The 19,226-nt window shown below is 44.5% G+C and overlaps 2 pseudogenes; both read left to right on the top strand.

The window, feature by feature from the left end:
* Window positions 1–3,485: 3,485 nt before the first annotated feature.
* Window positions 3,486–4,196, top strand: LOC125532634 (annotated as a pseudogene).
* Window positions 4,197–18,234: 14,038 nt separating this feature from the next.
* LOC125532632 lies at window positions 18,235–19,020 on the top strand (annotated as a pseudogene).
* Window positions 19,021–19,226: the final 206 nt, after the last annotated feature.

Below are 19,226 nucleotides of genomic sequence, written 5' to 3'. Positions count from 1 at the left end.
CCTCCTCTGAAGAAGCACTGAATTTTTGGCCCCTCTCTCTTTCTCACGCTCGCTCGAGCCCCTCTGTTAGGTTTTCCCCCACCCCACCCAAGCGCGCCGCCGGCTGTCTCCCTCCTCCAACTCCGACCCCTCCACGCCTCGCGCCAGCCACGTCCCCCGACTCCGCCCCGCCATCACCGCCTGACGTCGGTGAGTTCCTCGTCTCTCTGTCTCCTCTCTCGTGTGTACTGCTCTAGTGTGAACTGCTAGTTGCTGCTAGTTCGGTTGCCTGATGTGCTTCTATATGGTGCATGGTAGATAGTGCCTACTGTGACATTAGATTAGCAATTTTTGGACGACGACATAACTGAATTTTTGGTCTAACACCAAGATCTCCTACTCCTGATCAATTGAACGAAACCCACTGTTGACTATACCAATTGAACAAAGCTGCAGGGTACATTATGTTAAAGATTTCCTACTTTAGTGATTTTTAGGAAGAGCACTTAAAAAATTTAGTCAACATTGATTTCCTACTTTAGTCAAAAATTATTTGAATTAATTTTAGTGCAACAGAGGCAACTCAGAGTTTGAAAATGGCATTAAAGGAATTTGTTTTTGAGGTAAATTCTATTATGAAATAATCCTACTATTATTTAAAATATAAATGAAATGATTTGGAACACCAAGCAAGAGTTATGTTTCAAGTTGCTGAACCTTTTCATATAAGCTTGCGGAAGATTTAATTGATCATACAGAAAATGAAAAACGAAGGTCATACCGATCCTAGTTGGTATTATTTTTCATGGCTAGAAGATATATTGTTGTACCCCGAGTGAAGGGAAGGAGTTTGCTGGGTTTTGTCTCCAACCATCATGTCGTGATGATTTTGCAGGTACCCCGAGAGGCCCTTGAGTTTTCCGGAATGTCGATTAACTTCCGTTCTGGCAAATTCGGGTACTCCATATGTCCTATTTTCAGCAAAGGTCATGCTGAATTTTTTCGTGAATTATAGCATGACTTTGCTAAAAATAGGACATATGGGGTACTTGCGACAAATGCATGGGTCGGAGTATCTTAGTACTTAATTAAGTAGGATCAACTCATAGTTATTACTAATGCCAGTTGCTCATCATTGATAAACCCTAATCTGGAAGAGGAACCACTCATCCTTTGTAGTTTTGAATTATGAATGTAGAAAATGTCGTCATCGGACGACGAAAGTCTCCCGGGGGAGTGCGACTAGTGCCACGACGATCGAGGTCTATGCGACAGGCCTCACCTGGAGAATGATCGGCGCTTCAGCATTAAGCTCGAGGAGACCTTCGAAGTTGAAACAGTACGCAACGACGACAATTGTTTTTTTTCATAATTAAGCATGACTTCAACTATTTCAATGTGTAATTTTCATATTTTACAATTCTTGTATATCTTATCCCATGCCATGCAAGACGCTATGTCTTGGAGAGGATGGATTTTGAAGACCATGAAATTTCTGAAACAAAGAAAATTCTCCTAAGGACTCATCACGATGTGGACTTTGAAATAAATATGTATAATTCTGAGAGCGGAATCCATTTTGGTTGCAAAAATTGGGCAGCATTTTGCAAGATGTATGGTTTTGATGAGGGTATGCTTATCACCATGGATCTTGGTAATCCTAACATCGAACCAAGACAATATGGACATTTGGGTCCTTGTTGATACGCCTCCAGTTCTACCGCTATGTGAGTTTCTCAAACATAGTTATTAGCTAATTTATATTGTTTATTTCAAAATAGTTGACAGCTTATTTCCATTGACAGCTTATTTTTATTGTTCAAAGAATGTGCGGGAGATGGTAGACAAAACCCACTACACCGATGGCTCCGAATTAACAACTTACAAGGAGAAAAATCATCTGGTCAGATTTTGTACTGACATTGAGAATTACAATATCTACAATCAAAGTCCTCAACATTATGGTCAATACGTGTCACTAGTGCATGTGTTTAACTACGGTAACTACCATGGAGATACCCTGGTAAGATTTTTACTATTACGACATCCGTGCATCTTTTGCATACTACTAAAACTAGTACATCATTGCTAACTATGAAGTTATTACTATGTTTTTCAACAGATGATCCCAGAGAATTGTGTGCCTCATTTGATGTATCAGAAAGGTAGTCTTAATGTTTTGAACATACAGCCAAGTCATCCTACGAATCTCAACTATCCATACAAGATTTCTAAAAGAACTGGAGACATGAAAATCAAATGATGGAAAAAAATGTATGGACAGTCGTAAGGAGGTTCTTGGAAGAAAAAGGAAGCGAAGCGCAAAAATTGGAGATAGGATGTTGATGTTCTCCATTCTCTATAATGGAGAGTCAGGGTCTATATTGTTTTATGCTATTTTACCTTAAATAGGGTATTTAGGTCCTGCCTAATACTGATGATCACGTGCTAAGAACAATTAAGTAGGGTTGGTTCGATGACTATCAAGATGATGATCGTATGACCTGTTATTAATAACGAGTAGAAGTTGTATGATCATGATTAGTAGGACTTGTTAGGATTAGTATTACTTCCGACAAACTCGCTACTCGCGGTCTCGAGACTTGTAATGTTCTATTTTTGTTCGGTCTTTTGAATTCGGAGACTAATATGATGAATTGTATTCGGAGACTAATCTTCTATTGTATTCGATGAATCTGCTCTTGCTGTGTGGTGCTGTCTATATTCTGTCCAATAATATATTTTGTAACCTGTGCAAAAATCAGAAAGGTAAAAAAACCTAATAGTCATACTAATGGCGCATCACCCCTAAGCGCGCCATTAGTATGCCAAAGCACATGGGTAAATATGGCCCCCTGGGAGGCATACTAATGGCGCATGGCGTGGTGCGCCATTAGTATATAATACTAGTGGCGTGGTACTAGTGGCGCACCAGTAGTGCGCCATTAGTAGGCAAAACTGGTGCGTCACTAGCAGGCCTTTTTCCTAGTAGTGGGCGATCTAGCGGATAAGACTAACTAGGCCTTTTTAAAACCCAAGAGTATCTTGGACCTAAAAAATTGTTTAACTTTAATTGGCCCAATTAAGTCCATGGGTATTCCCATCTTAAAAATTTTAGTTAACTTAATTGCATTAACATTGCACTTAATTATTACACCACGTCATCGTGCATGGTCATTTGAATTTGGGTTTCGAGCGGTTCGTCATCTCCTCTCGAGCCCTAGTCTCCGGCGAACACATTGCGGCCTTCGATCGCCGTCACTCGCACTTGCTGGGCACTCCCTTCCTCCTCCTACTCTCCCTCCATCGTACGTGACCCCCCCTCAGGTTATGCGGCGCCAGATCTTCCGAGGCCAGATCATCCTCATCACCGTGCATCAAGTTTATCACACCGGATCTTTGCATCGACCTCTCAGATGTAAGTGCCTGGCCATCTCTAATCTTGTCTGGCCGCTTCTGCATAGTACCAATAGGGTCGGATTTGATTAGGGTTTAGGATATGTGATATGAGGTTTAGGGTTTATGGTTTTGTGAAGAAGGTGGTCACTGCCGACGAAGTGATAACAGATATCATCATCTAGAGGGTGTTGTACTGGGACCTGCCGGCAGTCCGGGCGCTGGAGACGAGCGAGCTGACATCGTGGTCCCTGTACCGCGCCCTCATCGGCGAGTTCACGGCCTATGTTGTCCCCCTCTACGTGAGCATCGCCACCGTCGTGGGGTACAGAAACCAGTCATCCACCGCCGACGAGCTGTGCACCGGCGTCAGCTACCTCGGCGTCGCGTGGTCCTTCGTTGCCACCGTCTCCGTCCTTGTTTACTGTACCAGCGGCGTCTTAGGTAGGTATATGCACATCTCTATCACAACATATTTTCTCTGTCCATAATTACTTGTCACGGAAATAGTTAGAAATAGGTGTATATTGAACTAATTGTCGCCTTCCCTGTGCAATGCAGGTGGGCACATAAACCTGGCAGTGACGTTCGCACTCTTCATGGTCGGGAAGGTGACGCTGGTGCGCTCAGTGCTGTACGTGGCGGCAGCCAACACGGTGGCCCGGGGGTCCTCGCTCGGGGCGGCCCTTGGCGCCAAGACCTCGGGCACCTTTGTCCTTGCCTACGCCGTCTTCTCCGAAACCGACCCCAAGTGCACCCCCCGCGACACCTTCGTCCCCGTACCAGACGCCTTCTCCTCTCAGCTAGCTAGCTTGTTGTGATCACGGCCGGACCTGTATATATATACTAGTGGTTGGGCCCGCCATTGCGGGCCGCTTATGAGGAAGTTATGCGCACCTCACTATCATGTTAAAACTTTTAAAAAATATTCTTGCATCACGTGGACATCACAACTATCTTAAAAGGAAAAAAAGAAGCCTGAAGAAACTTTTCTCAAAAAAATTCTCCCTACCATTTAAAAACTCTAAAAATACCTTTCTCACCATGACCAACCAGCATTCGCCACATGGCGTGGCTGGTTGGCTACCATTCTAGCTCCTCTTAATGGGTTTAATTAATTAATATATAGGCAAATTTTACGGTGCATTATAATACACCCGAGCACATATATTATATGGGCCACTACTAGGAAAAGGGCTATAGATGAAATGGATACTAATGGCGTATCTGACATGTGGTGCGCCACTACAATATAGCAGTGGCGCACCATGTGCAGGTGCGCCATTAGTGTGTAAGACACTAATGACGCACTAGATACATGGTGTGCCACTAGTATCAAATTTTTTTATTCATTTTTCCAAACATACTAATGGCGCATGATGTAGACAGTGCGCCATTACTAAGTTTTTCCCCCTAACTAATGGCGCACCGCCAGGGGGTGCGCCATTAGTAATCTTCCCCGTAACTAATTCGCCCGATCCCTTCGTCCCTCCCTCCACTTCCCTCCCTCGCTCCACACCCGCTCTGACGACCCCCGCGCCCCGCCTCGCCGTCTCGGTCCTCGCCGCCGACCCACTGCACCGCCGCCTGATACGTCTCCAACGTATCTATAATTTTTGATTGCTCCATGCTATATTATCTACTGTTTTGGGCAATATTGGGCTTTATTATCCACTTTTATATTACTTTTGGGACTAACCTATTGACCGGAGGCCCAGCCCAGATTTGTTGTTTTATGCCTATTTCAGTGTTTTGAAGAAAAGGAATATCAGACGGAGTCGAAACGGAACGAAATCAACTGGAGAAGTTATTTTTGGAAGGAAACACACCTGATGGACTTGGACCTTCAAGTCAAGGAAGAAACGAGGTGCTCACGAGGGTGGGGGGCGCCCCCCCTAGGGCGCACCCCCTGTCTCGTGGGGCCCTCGTGGCTCCCCTGACGTACCTCCTGCACCCATATATATCTACGTGACCTAAAACTTCTAGAACGCACAATAGATCGGAGTTCCACCGCCAGAAGCTTTCGTAGCCACCGAAAATCAATCTAGACCCGTTCTGGCACCCTGCCGGAGGGGGAAATCCTTCTCCAGTGGCCATCTTCATCATCCCGATGCTCTCCATGACGAGGGGGGAGTAGTTCTCCCTCGGGGCTGGGGGCATCTCCAGCCGCGCCCCCAGGAAGGCCTCCCCAGGCGTTTTTTTTGCGCCGGCGCCAAAAATCGGCCCAGTCGCGCCCCCTGGAGCCCGATTTTCGCCGGCCTGGGACGAAAATAGCGCCGGCGGACCCAGGGCGAACCCGGCGTGCCGGGGGCGCCCGGGGGCGCCTGGGCGAACTGTTTTGGCGCGAAACAGCCGTGGGCCTGCCGTGTCAGGGACACGGCTCTCTTCTCGCCCCTTCGTCGTCCTCATCGCCTCGTTTCCCGCGGCAAATCAATGCCAAAGCTGCCGCCCTGCCGCGCCGGTCAGCCTGCGCCCATTGATGCCTCACGGGCGGCGCAGTGAAGACCGGATGACGCGCGTCCCTCGCCCTCCCTTGCCCGCCACGCGTACACACGGCGGCTCGCGCACGGGCGGCGCCTCGGCCTATAAGACGCGCCCCAGCGCACTCGGCGACTCGCACTCTCTCGCTGTCGTCGTTCCTCCCTCTCCTCTCTCTCGCCGTCTCCAGTTCATCACACCCATGGCCGAGCGCTTCCCAGGCGACGGCGCGGTGGCGAACGGCTTCGGCTGCCGTCATCTTCACAAGGACGGGGCTCGCCTCCTTTTCGTGGCCGAGTACCCGGTCCCGCCAGACATGCGGGTGCCCGGGGTGTGGAGGATCAGCGCCGGCGGCGTGCCGGTGCCCCCGGTACCCACCGGCGCGGCACGGCGTGCGGAGATCGCACGCATTCGCTCGTCCCTGCCGCATGCGGTGAGGGAGGGGCCACGGTAAGTCCCCGACAGCCCGCTCTGGGAGCCTTATTTCCGCCGCCGTCATGCCGAGCAGCTCGAGGCCACCAACAGCCTCGTGCCCTCCGGCAGGCTCAACGCCGCGGGCCGGCGTCGGTGGTGGGGCGTGCCTGGGCGCACGTTGGAGGCCGTCCTCGAGTACATCGAGGGCGGCAACACGCCGCGCCTCGAGTACCCTGCCCCCCGTCCTTCTCACGCCGTCGGGGAACCTCCTGGACCCCGAGGCGCATGGAGACCGGGGGGTCCTCCTCCTCGTCCGGCGGCTCCCCCTGCCTCCACCTCCGCCCCGTCAAGCCGGAGCCCCAGGGCACGCCTGTCAGCACGCACACCCGTAGCTCCGGCGTCCGCATCGGCGACAATGCCTCCCCCACTGGCCGCTTCGTCCTCGTCGAGCCCAAGCCGGAGCCCAAGCCGGAGCCCGGCCTCCCCGTGGAGTACGAGGAGATAGCCCGGCGTGGCTTCTCCGACGAGGGCGCCCGGCAGTGGATGCGGGACGACTACCTCCGCGACGAGATGGTCCGGCAACGCCAGGCCCTAGAGGAGATCGCCGCCCGCAAGCGTGGGCGCGAGGACGAGCACGGCGTCGTGGTCCTCGCCAGCGACGACGACGACGCCGCCGCCCCCGGACCGTCCAACCGCCGCGCCAACCGGGGGAGGGATGCAGCAGGGACGGCGGAGGCGTCGGCGGGGGCGACGACGACGACGACGACGGCGGCGGTGGCTACACGCGGTTCTACAACCTCCCCGGCATGTAGAACCGTGTGGGCGGGCGGCGAGGCGGGCGGCGAGGGAGACGGCGGGGGTAGCCCGTGGTAGTTTTTCCTTTTTTTGTAAAATATGTTTAAATTTGAACGAACTTGAACGTGTTTGCGTTGTGTTTGCGCCGAATTTGAACATTTTAAAAACCCGTGGGGGGCCGCGACTGGGGGGCATCACGCCCCCAGTGCGCGGTTTAGCGCCGGTGCGCCCCCAGGGGGCGATTTTTTGCCCCTCCTGGGGGGCCAACGGATGGAGATGCCCTGAGGGTATGTACCAGTAGCTATGTGTTTGATCTCTCTCTCTCTCTCGTGTTCTTGAGATGATACAATTTTGATGTATCGCGAGCTTTGCTATTATATTTGGATCCTATGATGTTTCTTCCCCCCTCTTCTCTCTTCTAATGGATTGAGTTTCCCCTTTGGAGTTATCTTATCAGATTGAGTCTTTAAAGATTTGAGAACACTTGATGTATGTCTTGCCGTGGATATCTGTGGTGACAATGGGATACCACGTGCCACTTGATGTATGTTAAGGTGACCAACTTGCGGGTTCATGAACCTATGCATAGGGTTGGCACACATTTTCGTCGTGATTCTCCAGTAGATCATTGGGGCACTCTTTGAGGTTCTATGTGTTGGTTCAATAGATGAATCTGAGATTGTGTGATGCATATCGTATAATCATGCCCACGGATATTTGAGGTGACATTGGAGTATCTAGGTGACATTAGGCTTTGGTTGATTTGTATCTTAAGGTGTTAGTCTAGTATGAACTCTAGGGCTGTTTGTGACACTTATAGGAATAGCCCAATGGATTGATTGGAAAGAATAACTTTGAGGTGGTTTGGTACCCTACCATACTCTCTTCGTTCGTTCTCCGCTATTAGTGACTTTGGAGTGACTCTTTGTTGCATGTTGAGGGATAGTTATGTGATCCAATTATGTTAGTATTGTTGAGGGAACTTACACTAGCGAAAGTATGAACCCTAGGCCTTGTTTCCTAGCATTGCAATACCGTTTACGCTCACTTTTATCACTTGCTACCTTGCTGTTTTTATAATTTCAGATTACAAATACCTTTATCTACTATCCATATACCACTTGTATCACCATCTCTTCGCCAAACTAGTGCACCTATACAATTTACCATTGTATTGGGTGTGTTGGGGACACAAGAGACTCTTTGTTATTTGGTTGTAGGGTTGCTTGAGAGAGACTATCTTCATCCTACGCCTCCTACGGATTGATAAACCTTAGGTCATCCACTTGAGGGAAATTTGCTACTGTCCTACAAACCTGTGCACTTGCAGGCCCAACAACGTCTACAAGAAGAAGGTTGTGTAGTAGACATCAAGCTCTTTTCTGGCGTCGTTGCCAGGGAGGTTAGCGCTTGAAGGTATATCTTTAGATCTTGCAATCGAGTCTTTTAGTTTCTTGTTTTGTCACTAGTTTAGTTTCTAAAAGAAAACTACAAAAAAAATGGAATTGAGTTTGTCTCATACGCTTCATCTTTTTAATATCTTTCGTAAGTATGATGGAAGGGATAATTGTGCTCAAGTGCTAGAAGAAGAAATCTATAAAATGTTTGGCACTAAATATTTGAATGATGAGCATGATTGCAATGTTGTTAGTATGAATTCTTTGAATATCCATGATGCTAATGATATGCAAAGCCACAAGCTTGGGGAAGCTATGTTTGATGAAGATGATATTTTTTGTCCCCCAAGTTTTGATGAGCAAATTTATTATGATGAAAGCATGCCTCCTATCTATGATGATTATTGTGATGACACGTATGCTTTAAAGAATAATGATAACCATGAAACTTGTCATCTTGATCTTAATTTTCAATCACATGATAGTTATTTTGTTGAGTTTGCTCCCACTATTATTCATGAGAATAATTTTGCTTGTGTGGAGAGTAATAAATTTTGCATGCTTGTAGATCATGAAAAGAATGCTTTAGGTGCTGGTTATATTGTTGAATTCATTCATGATGCTACTGAAAATTATTATGAGGGAGGAATATATGCATGTAGGAATTGCAATAATATCAAGTTTCCTCTCTATGTGCTTAAAATTTTGAAGTTATGCTTGTTTTACTTTCCTATGCAAGTTGATTCTTGTTCCCATAAGTTGTTTTCTCACAAAATCCCTATGCATAGGAAGCATGTTATACTTAAATGTGCTAGTCATATTCTTCATGATGCTCTCTTTATGTTTCAATTCTTATCTTTTATGTGAGCATCGTTGAAATCATCATGCCTAGCTAGGGGCATTAAACGATAGCGCTTGTTGGGAGGCAACCCAATTTTATTTTAATTCCTTGCTTTTTGTTCCTGTTTAGTAATAAATAATTCATCTAGACTTTGTTTAGATGTGGTTTTTATGCTTTTAATTAGTGTTTTTTCCAAGTAGAACCTTTGGGAAGACTTAGGGAAAGTCTTGTTGATCATGCTGTCAAAAACAGAAACTTTAGCTCTCACGAGAATTGCTGCCATTTTTATTTGGAGAGTGCTATTTAGTTAATTATTTTTGCAGATTATTAATAGATAAATTACTCAGGTCCAGAAATTTATTTGAGAATCTTATAAGTTCCAGAAGTATATGTTTGATTCAGATTACTACAGACTGTTCTGTTTTTGACAGATTCTGTTTTTCATGTGTTGTTTACTTATTTTGATGAATCTATGGCAAGTAAAAGAATTTATAAACCATAGTTAAGTTGGAATACAATAGGTTTAACACCAATGTAAATAAAGAATGAGTTCATTACAGTAACTTGAAGTGGTGATTTATTTTCTTATATTAACGGAGCTTACGAGTTTTCTGTTAAGTTTTGTGTTGTGAAGTTTTCAAGTTTTGGGTAAAGATTCGATGGACTATGGAATAAGGAGTGGCAAGAGCCTAAGCTTGGGTATGCCCAAGGCACCCCAAGGTAATATTAAAGGATATCCAAGAGCCTAAGCTTGGGGATGCCCCGAAAGGCATCCCCTCTTTCGTCTTCGTTCATCGGTAACTTTACTTGGAGCTATATATTTATTCGCCACATGATATGTGTTTTGCTTGGAGCGTCAATTTATTTTGTGAAGATTTGATTGCTGTTATTTATAACAATGTTTTGCATCTTTTATTTCAATAAAAGTGGCATTGATAGTCTTTACTATGCCTATGTTACAAGTATACATGTTGCTGTTTGAAAACAGAAAGTTTACCGCTGTTGCAATAATTCCCTAGAAAAGTCAGAATGTGATAAAATGTTGAAACCTTTTGCATATTAAGCTCTGATAAATTTACTACAGTGGTAATTTTCTTTCATAATTTTTGAAGTTAGGGAAGTATGGATGTTGCTGCATACTTTACAGACTATCCTGTTTAGGCAGATTGCTGTTATGTTTGCATTGTTTTCATATGTTTGCTTCTTAAATGATTCTATTTGAGGATAGGACTATTAAATATGCATAGGTATTTAGTATGCAATATTGAATAATAATTTTAGTGATTTTATACAGTAGAGTATGATAAGATTTTGGCAATGGTTTATACTAACTTATCTCACGAGTCCTTGTTGAGTTTTGTGTGGATGAAGCTTTTGAGATTTAGGAAGACCGTGATATGGGAGGAATTAAGGAGACACAAAAGCTCAAGCTTGGGGATGCCCAAGGCACCCCAAGATAATATTTCAAGAAGTCTCAAGCATTTAAGCTTGGGGATGCCTCGGTTGGCATCCCACCTTTCTTCTTCACCAACTATCGGTTAGTATCGGTTGATCCTAAGTTTTTGCTTATTCACATGATGTTTGCCAGTATTATAATGTCATTTTATTTTGCTTTGCTTGCTGTTTGAATAGAATACCAAGATCTTAAATTATTAAATGTTAGAGAGTCTTCACATAGTTGCATAATTATTCGACTACTCATTGATCTTCACTTATATCTTTCGGAGTAGTTTGTCATTTGCTCTAGTGCTTCACTTATATCTTTTAGAGCATGGTGGTAGTTTTATTTTGAAGAAATAGATGAACTCTCATGTTTCACTTATATTATTTTGAGAGTCTTAAATAGCATGGTAATTTGCTTAAAATCCTAATATGCTAGGTATACAAGATTAATAATAAAATTCTCTTATGTGTGTGTTGAATACTAAGAGAAGTTTGATACTTCATGATTGTTTTGAGATATGGAGATGGTGATATTAGAGTCATGCTAGTTGAGTGGTTATGAATTTGAGAAATACTTGTGTTGAAGTTTGTGATTCCCGTAGCATGCACGTATGGTGAACCATTATGTGATGAAGTCAGAGCATGATTTATTTATTGATTGTCTTCCTTATGAGTGGCGGTCGGGGACGAATGATGGTCTTTTCCTACCAATCTATCCCCCTAGGAGCATGCGCGTAATACTTTGCTTTGATAACTTCTAGATTTTTGCAATAAGTATATGAGTTCTTTATGACTAATGTTGAGTCCATGGATTATACGCACTCTCACCCTTCCACCATTGCTAGCCTCTCTAGTACCGCGCAACTTTCGCCGGTACCTTAAACCCACCATATACCTTCCTAAAAACAGCCACCATATCTACCTATTATGGCATTTTCATAGCCATTCCGAGATATATTGCCATGCAACTTTCCACCATTCCGTTCATCATGACACATTCATCATTGTCATATTGCTTAGCATGATCATGTAGTTGACATCGTATTTGTGGCAAAGCCACCGTTCATAATTCTTTCATACTTGTCACTCATGCATCATTGCACATCCCAGTACACCGCCGGAGGCATTCATATAGAGTCATCTTTGTTCTATTATCGAGTTGTATCATTGAGTTGTAAATAAATAGAAGTGTGATGATCATCATTCAATAGAGCATTGTCCTAAAAAAAGAAAGGCCAAATAAAAAAAGAAAGGCCAAATAAAAAAAATTAAAAGGGACAATGCTACTATCCTTTTACCACACTTGTGCTTCAAAGTAGCACCATGATCTTCATGATAGAGAGTCTCCTATGTTGTCACTTCCATATACTAGTGGGGATCTTTCATTATAGAACTTGGCTTATATATTCCAATGATGGGCTTCCTCAAAATGCCCTAGGTCTTCGTGAGCAAGCGAGTTGGATGCACACCCATTAGTTTCTTTTGTTAAGCTTTCATACACTTATAGCTCTAGTGCATCCGTTGCATGGCAATCCCTACTCACTCACATTGATATCTATTGATGGGCATCTCCATAGCCCGTTGATACGCCTAGTTGATGTGAGACTATCTTCCCCCTTTTTGTCTTATCCACAACCATCATTCTATTCCACCTATAGTGCTATATCCATGGCTCACGCTCATGTATTGCGTGAAGATTGAAAAAGTTTGAGAACATCAAAAGTATGAAACAATTGCTTGGCTTGTCATCGGGGTTGTGCATGTTTTAAATACTTTATGTGGTGAAGATGGAGCATAGCCAGACTATATGATTTTGTAGGGATAGCTTTCTTTGGCCATGTAATTTTGAGAAAACACAATTGCTTAGTTAGTATGCTTGAAGTATTATTGTTTCTATGTCAATATTAAACTTTTGTCTTGAATCTTATGGATCTGAATATTCGTACCACAATTAAGAAGAATTACATTGAAATTATGCCAACTAGCTTTCCACATCAAAAATTATCTTTTTTATCATTTACCTACTCGAGGATGAGCAGAAATTAAGCATGGGGATGCTTGATACGTCTCCAACGTATCTATAATTTTTGATTGCTCCATGCTATATTATCTACTGTTTTGGGCAATATCGGGCTTTATTATCCACTTTTATATTAATTTTGGGACTAACCTATTGACCGGAGGCCCAGCCCAAATTTGTTGTTTTATGCCTATTTCAGTGCTTTGAAGAAAAGGAATATCAGACGGAGTCGAAACGGAACGAAATCAATTGGAGAAGTTATTTTTGGAAGGAAACACACCTGATGGACTTGGACCCCACATCAAGGAAGAAACGAGGTGCTCACAAGGGTGGGGGGCGTGCTCCCCCCTAGGGCCCGCCCCCTGTCTCGTGGGGCCCTCGTGGCTCCCCTGACGTACCTCCTGCACCCATATATACCTATGTGACCTAAAACTTTCAGAACGCACAATAGATCGGGAGTTCCACCGCCAGAAGCCTCCGTAGCCACCGAAAACCAATATAGACCCGTTCCGGCACCCTGCGGGAGGGGGCAATCCTTCTCCGGTGGCCATCTTCATCATCCTGGTTCTCTCCATGACGAGGAGGGAGTAGTTCTCCCTCGGGGCTAAGGGTATGTACCAGTAGCTATGTGTTTGATCTCTCTCTCTCTCTCTCGTGTTCTTCAGATGATACGATCTTGATGTATCGCGAGCTTTGCTATTATATTTGGATCCTATGATGTTTCTTTCCCCTCTTCTCTCTTGTAATGGATTGAGTTTCCCCTTTGGAGTTATCTTATTGGATTGAGTCTTTCAAGATTTGAGAACGCTTGATGTATGTCTTGTCGTGGATATCTGTGGTGACAATGGGATACTGCGTGCCACTTGATGTATGTTAAGGTGACCAACTTGCGGGTTCATGAACCTATGCATAGGGGTTGGCACACGTTTTCGTCATGATTCTCCGGTAGATCTTTGGGGCACTCTTTGAGGTTCTATGTGTTGGTTGAATAGATGAATCTGAGATTGTGTGATGCATATCGTATAATCATGCCCACGAATACTTGAGGTGACATTGGAGTATCTAGGTGACATTAGGGTTTTGGTTGATTTGTATCTTAAGGTGTTATTCTTGTACGAACTCTAGGGCTGTTTGTGACACTTATAGGAATAGCCCAATGGATTGATTGGAAAGAATAACTTTGAAGTGGTTTCGTACCCTACCATAATCTCTTTGTTTGTTCTCCGCTATTAGTGACTTTGGAGTGACTCTTTTTTGCAGGTTGAGGGATAGTTATGTGATCCAATTATGTTAGTATTGTTAAGGGAACTTACACTAGCGAAAGTATGAACCCTAGGCCTTATTTCCTAGCATTGCAATACCGTTTACGCTCACTTTTATCACTTGCTACCTTACTGTTTTTATAATTTCAGATTACAAATACCTTTATCTACTATCCATATACCACTTGCATCACCATCTTTTCGCCGAACTAGTGCACCTATACAATTTACCATTGTATTGGGTGTGTTGGGGACACAAGAGACTCTTTGTTATTTGGTTGCAGGGTTGCTTGAGAGAGACTATCTTCATCCTACGCCTCCTACAGATTGATAAACCTTAGGTCATCCACTTGAGGGAAATTTGCTACTGTCCTACAAATCTGTGCACTTGCAGGCCCAACAGCGTCTACAAGAAGAAGGTTGTGTAGTAGACATCACCGCCCCACCCACCGCGCCACCGCCCGGTGTCGTCCCCCCGTAAGCCCTCCTCCTCCTCCGCCCGTCCATCGCCTTCGGCCTCCTGCCCCACCCGCCGCCGCCCCACCCGCTGCTACGCCGCCATTGCCGTCGTCCTTGACCTCCTCTCCTCTCCTTTGAAGAAGCACTGAATTTTTGGCCCCTCTCTCTTTCTCACGCTCGCTCGGCCCCTTTGTTAGGTTTTCCCCCACCCCACCCAAGCGTGCTGCCGGCTGTCTCCCTCCTCCAACTCCGACCCCTCCATGCCTCGCCGCCAGCGCCGCTGTCCCCCGACTCCGCCCCGCCCTCACCGCCTGACGTCGGTGAGTTCCTCGTCTCTCTGTCTCCTCTCTCGTGTGTACTGCTCTAGTGTGAACTGCTAGTTTGGATTGGTGGCTGCCAGTGAAACAATTTTGTATGGTGCTGGCAATGTTGTTGGTACTGTCAATGCTTAGTGTGATTTTGTTGGTACAGCCAATGATCCTGCTAGTGTGAATTGGCTGCTGCTGCTGGTTCGGTTGCCTGATGTGCTTCTGTATGGTGCGTGGTAGATAGTGGCTACTGTGACATCAGATTAGCAATTTTTGGACGATGACATAACTGAATTTTTGGTCTAACACCAAGATCTCCTACTCCTGATCAATTGAACGAAACCCACTGTTGACTATACCAATTGAACAAAGCTGCAGGGTACATTATGTTAAAGATTTCCTACTTTTAGTGATTTTTAGGAAGAGCACTTAAAAAATTTAGTCAGCATTGATTTCCTACTTTATTCAAAAATTATTTGAATTAGTTTTAGTGGAACAGAGGCAACTCAGAGTTTGAAAATGGCATTAAAGGAGTTTGTTTTTGAGGTAAATTCTATTATGAAATAATCCTACTATTATTTAAAATATAAATGAAATGATTTGGAACACCAAGCAAGAGTTATGTTTCAAGTTGCTGAACCTTTTCATATAAGCTTGCAAAAGATTTAATTGATCATACAGAAAATGAAAAACGAAGGTCATACCGATCCTAGTTGGTATTATTTTTCATGGCTAGAAGATATATTGTTGTACCCCGAGTGAAGGGAAGGAGTTTGCTGGGTTTTGTCTCCAACCATCATGTCGTGATGATTTTGCAGGTACCCCGAGAGGCCCTTGAGTTTGCCAGAATGTCGATTAACTTCCGTTTTGGCAAATTCGGGTACTCCATATGTCCTATTTTCAGCAAAGGTCATGCTGAAATTTTTCGTGAATTTTAGCATGACTTTGCTAAAAATAGGACATATGGGGTACTTGCGACAAATGCATGGGTCGGAGTATCTTAGTACTTAATTAAGTAGGATCAACTCATAGTTATTACTAATGCCAGTTGCTCATCATTGATAAACCCTAATCTGGAAGAGGAACCACTCATCCTATGTAGTTTTGAATTATGAACGTAGAAAATGTCGTCATGGGACGACGAAAGTCTCCCGGGGGAGTGCGACTAGTGCCACGACGATCGAGGTCTGTGTGACAGGCCTCACCTGGACGATGATCGGCGCTTCAGCATTAAGCTCGAGGAGACCTTCCAAGTTGAAACGGTACGCAACGACGACAATTGTTTTTTTCATAATTAAGCATGACTTCAACTATTTCAACGTGTAATTTTCATATTTTACAATTCGAGTATAGCTTATCCCATGCCATGCAAGACACTATGTCTTGGAGAGGATGGATTTTGAAGACCATGAAATTTCTGAAAGAAAGAAAATTCACCTAAGGACTCATCACGATGTGGACTTTGAAATAAATATGTATAATTCTGAGAGCGTAATCCATTTTGGTTGCAAAAATTGGGAAGCATTTTGTAAGATGTATGGTTTTGATGAGGGTATGCTTATCACCATGGATCTTGGTAATCCTGACATCGACCAAGACAATATGGACATTTGGGTCCTTGTTGATATGCCTCCAGTTCTACCGCTATGTGAGTTTCTCAAACATAGTTATTAGCTAATTTATATTGTTTATTTCAAAATAGTTGACAGCTTTCCATTGACAGCTTATTTTTATTGTTCAAAGAATGTGCGGGAGATGGTAGACAAAACCCACTACACCGATGGCTCCGAATTAACAACTTACAAGGAGAAAAATCATCTGGTCAGATTTTGTACTGACATTGAGAATTACAATATCTACAATCAAACTCCTCAACATTATGGTCAATACGTGTCACTAGTGCATGTGTTCAACTACGGTAACTACCATGGAGATACCCTAGTAAGATTTTTACTATTACGACATCCGTGCATCTTTTGCATACTACTAAAACTAGTACATCAATGCTAACTATGAAGTTATTACTATGTTTTTCAACAGATAATCCCAGAGAATTGTGTGCCTCATTTGATGTATCAGAAAGGTAGTCTTAATGTTTTGAACATACAGCCAAGTCATCCTACGAATCTCAACTATCCATACGAGATTTCTAAAAGAACTGGAGACATGAAAATCAAATGATGGAAAAAAATGTATGGACAGTCGTAAGGAGGTTCTTGGAAGAAAAAGGAAGCGAAGCGCAAAAATTGGAGATAGGATGTTCTCCATTCTCTATAATGGAGAGTCAGGGTCTATATTGTTTTATGCTATTTTACCTTAAATAGGGTATTTAGGTCCTGCCTAATACTGATGATCATGTGCTAAGAACAATTAAGTAGGGTTGGTTCGATGACTATCAAGATGATGATCGTATGACTTGTTATTAATAACGAGTAGAAGTTGTATGATCATGATTAGTAGGACTTGTTAGGATTAGTATTACTTCCGACAAACTCGCTACTCGCGGTCTCGAGACTTGTAATGTTCTATTTTTGTTCGGTCTTTTGAATTCGGAGACTAATATGATGAATTGTATTCGGAGACTAATCTTCTATTGTATTCGATGAATCTGCTCTTGCTGTGTGGTGCTGTCTATATTCTGTCCAATAATATATTTTATAACCTGTGCAAAAATCAGAAAAGTAAAAAAAAAACTAATATTCATACTAATGGCGCATCACCCCTAAGTGCGTCATTAGTATGCCAAAGCACATGGGCAAATATGGCCCCTTGGGAGGCATACTAATGGCATATGTTGGTCTATACTAATGGCGCATGGCGTGGTGCGCCATTAGTATATAATACTAGTGGCGTGGTACTAGTGGCGCACCAGTAGTGCGCCATTAGTAGGCAAAACTGGTGCGTCACTAGCAGGCCTTTTTCCTAGTAGTGGGCGATCTAGCGGATAAGACTAACTAGGCCTTTTTAAGACCCAAGAGTATCTTGGACCTAAAAAATTGTTTAACTTTAATTGGCCCAATTAAGTCCATGGGTATTCCCATCTTAAAATTTTTAGTTAACTTAATTGCATTAACATTGCACTTAATTATTACACCACGTCATCGTGCGTGGTCATTTGAATTTGGGTTTCGAGCGGTTCGTCATCTCCTCTCGAGCCGTAGTCTCCGGCGAACACATTGCGGCCTTCGATCGCCGTCACTCGCACTTGCTGGGCACTCCCTTCCTCCTCCTACTCTCCCTCCATCGTACGTGACCCTCCTCAGGTTATGCGGCGCCAGATCTTCCGAGGCCAGATCATCCTCATCACCGTGCATCAAGTTTATCACACCGGATCTTTGCATCAACCTCTCAGATGTAAGTGCCTGGCCATCTCTAATCTTGTTTGGCCGCTTCTGCATAGTACCAATAGGGTCGGATTTGATTAGGGTTTAGGATATGCAATATGAGGTTTAGGGTTTATGGTTTTGTGAAGAAGGTGGTCACTGCCGACGAAGTGATAACAGATATCATCGTCTAGAGGGTGTTGTACTGGGACCTGCCAGTAGTCCGGGCGCTGGAGACGAGCGAGCTGACCACGTGGTCCCTGTACCGCGCCCTCATCGGCGAGTTCACGGCCTATGTCGTCCTCCTCTACGTGAGCATCGCCACCGTCGTGGGGTACAGAAACCAGTCATCCACCGCCGACGAGCTGTGCACCGGCGTTAGCTACCTCGGCGTCGCGTGGTCCTTCGGTGCCACCGTCTCCGTCCTCGTCTACTCTACCAGCGGCGTCTCAGGTAGGTATATACACATCTCTGTCACAACATACTTTCTCCGTCCAAAATTACTTGTCACACAAATGGATAGAGATGGGTGTATCTTGAACTAATTGTCACGTTCCATGTGCAATGCAGGTGAGCACATAAACCCGGTAGTGACGTTCGTGCTCTTCATGGCTGGGAAGGTGACGCTGGTGCGCTCGAGAGATTCATGTGTGGTGTGGCGTGTACCATCACTCGAAGATGTCCGTGCAATGTTTGCCCCAGTTTGCTGCTCCGCTGCGTCGTTCCGCCAGCACGGCCGCCCTCCTGTTTCGTGGGTCATTTGCAACAGTGAGAGTGCATGCATCTTGGAAGCTCGCGCACTCTCTTTTTGTTTTTGTGGGACTATCTTGCCGACGCTCGTCTGCCGATTGACGGCATGTCACTCTGCTCTATTAATTCCTGATTCCTCTCATTTCTAGTAAAGGTTCTACGCTTCGTGAGTTTGCTTCTATTTACCTTTTCTCATAGATGTCTGTAGAGGTATTTCTCTACGAAAGAATGTGGAAAGCAAGAACAACGAATGGCACTCACGATGGCTTGCTCCCTTTTATTCCCCGTCGCCTAGTGGCCAGATGGCTCTGCTCATTGATTGCACCACCAAACCGCACAATTGCATAGGGTGGTAGTATTA

The sequence above is a fragment of the Triticum urartu genome, chromosome 1 (genome assembly GCF_003073215.2).
Source record: "Triticum urartu cultivar G1812 chromosome 1, Tu2.1, whole genome shotgun sequence".
NCBI classification, from domain to species: domain Eukaryota; kingdom Viridiplantae; phylum Streptophyta; class Magnoliopsida; order Poales; family Poaceae; genus Triticum; species Triticum urartu.
Note: the sequence above shows the minus strand (reverse complement) of the source record. Positions and strands in the feature narration are given on the sequence as shown.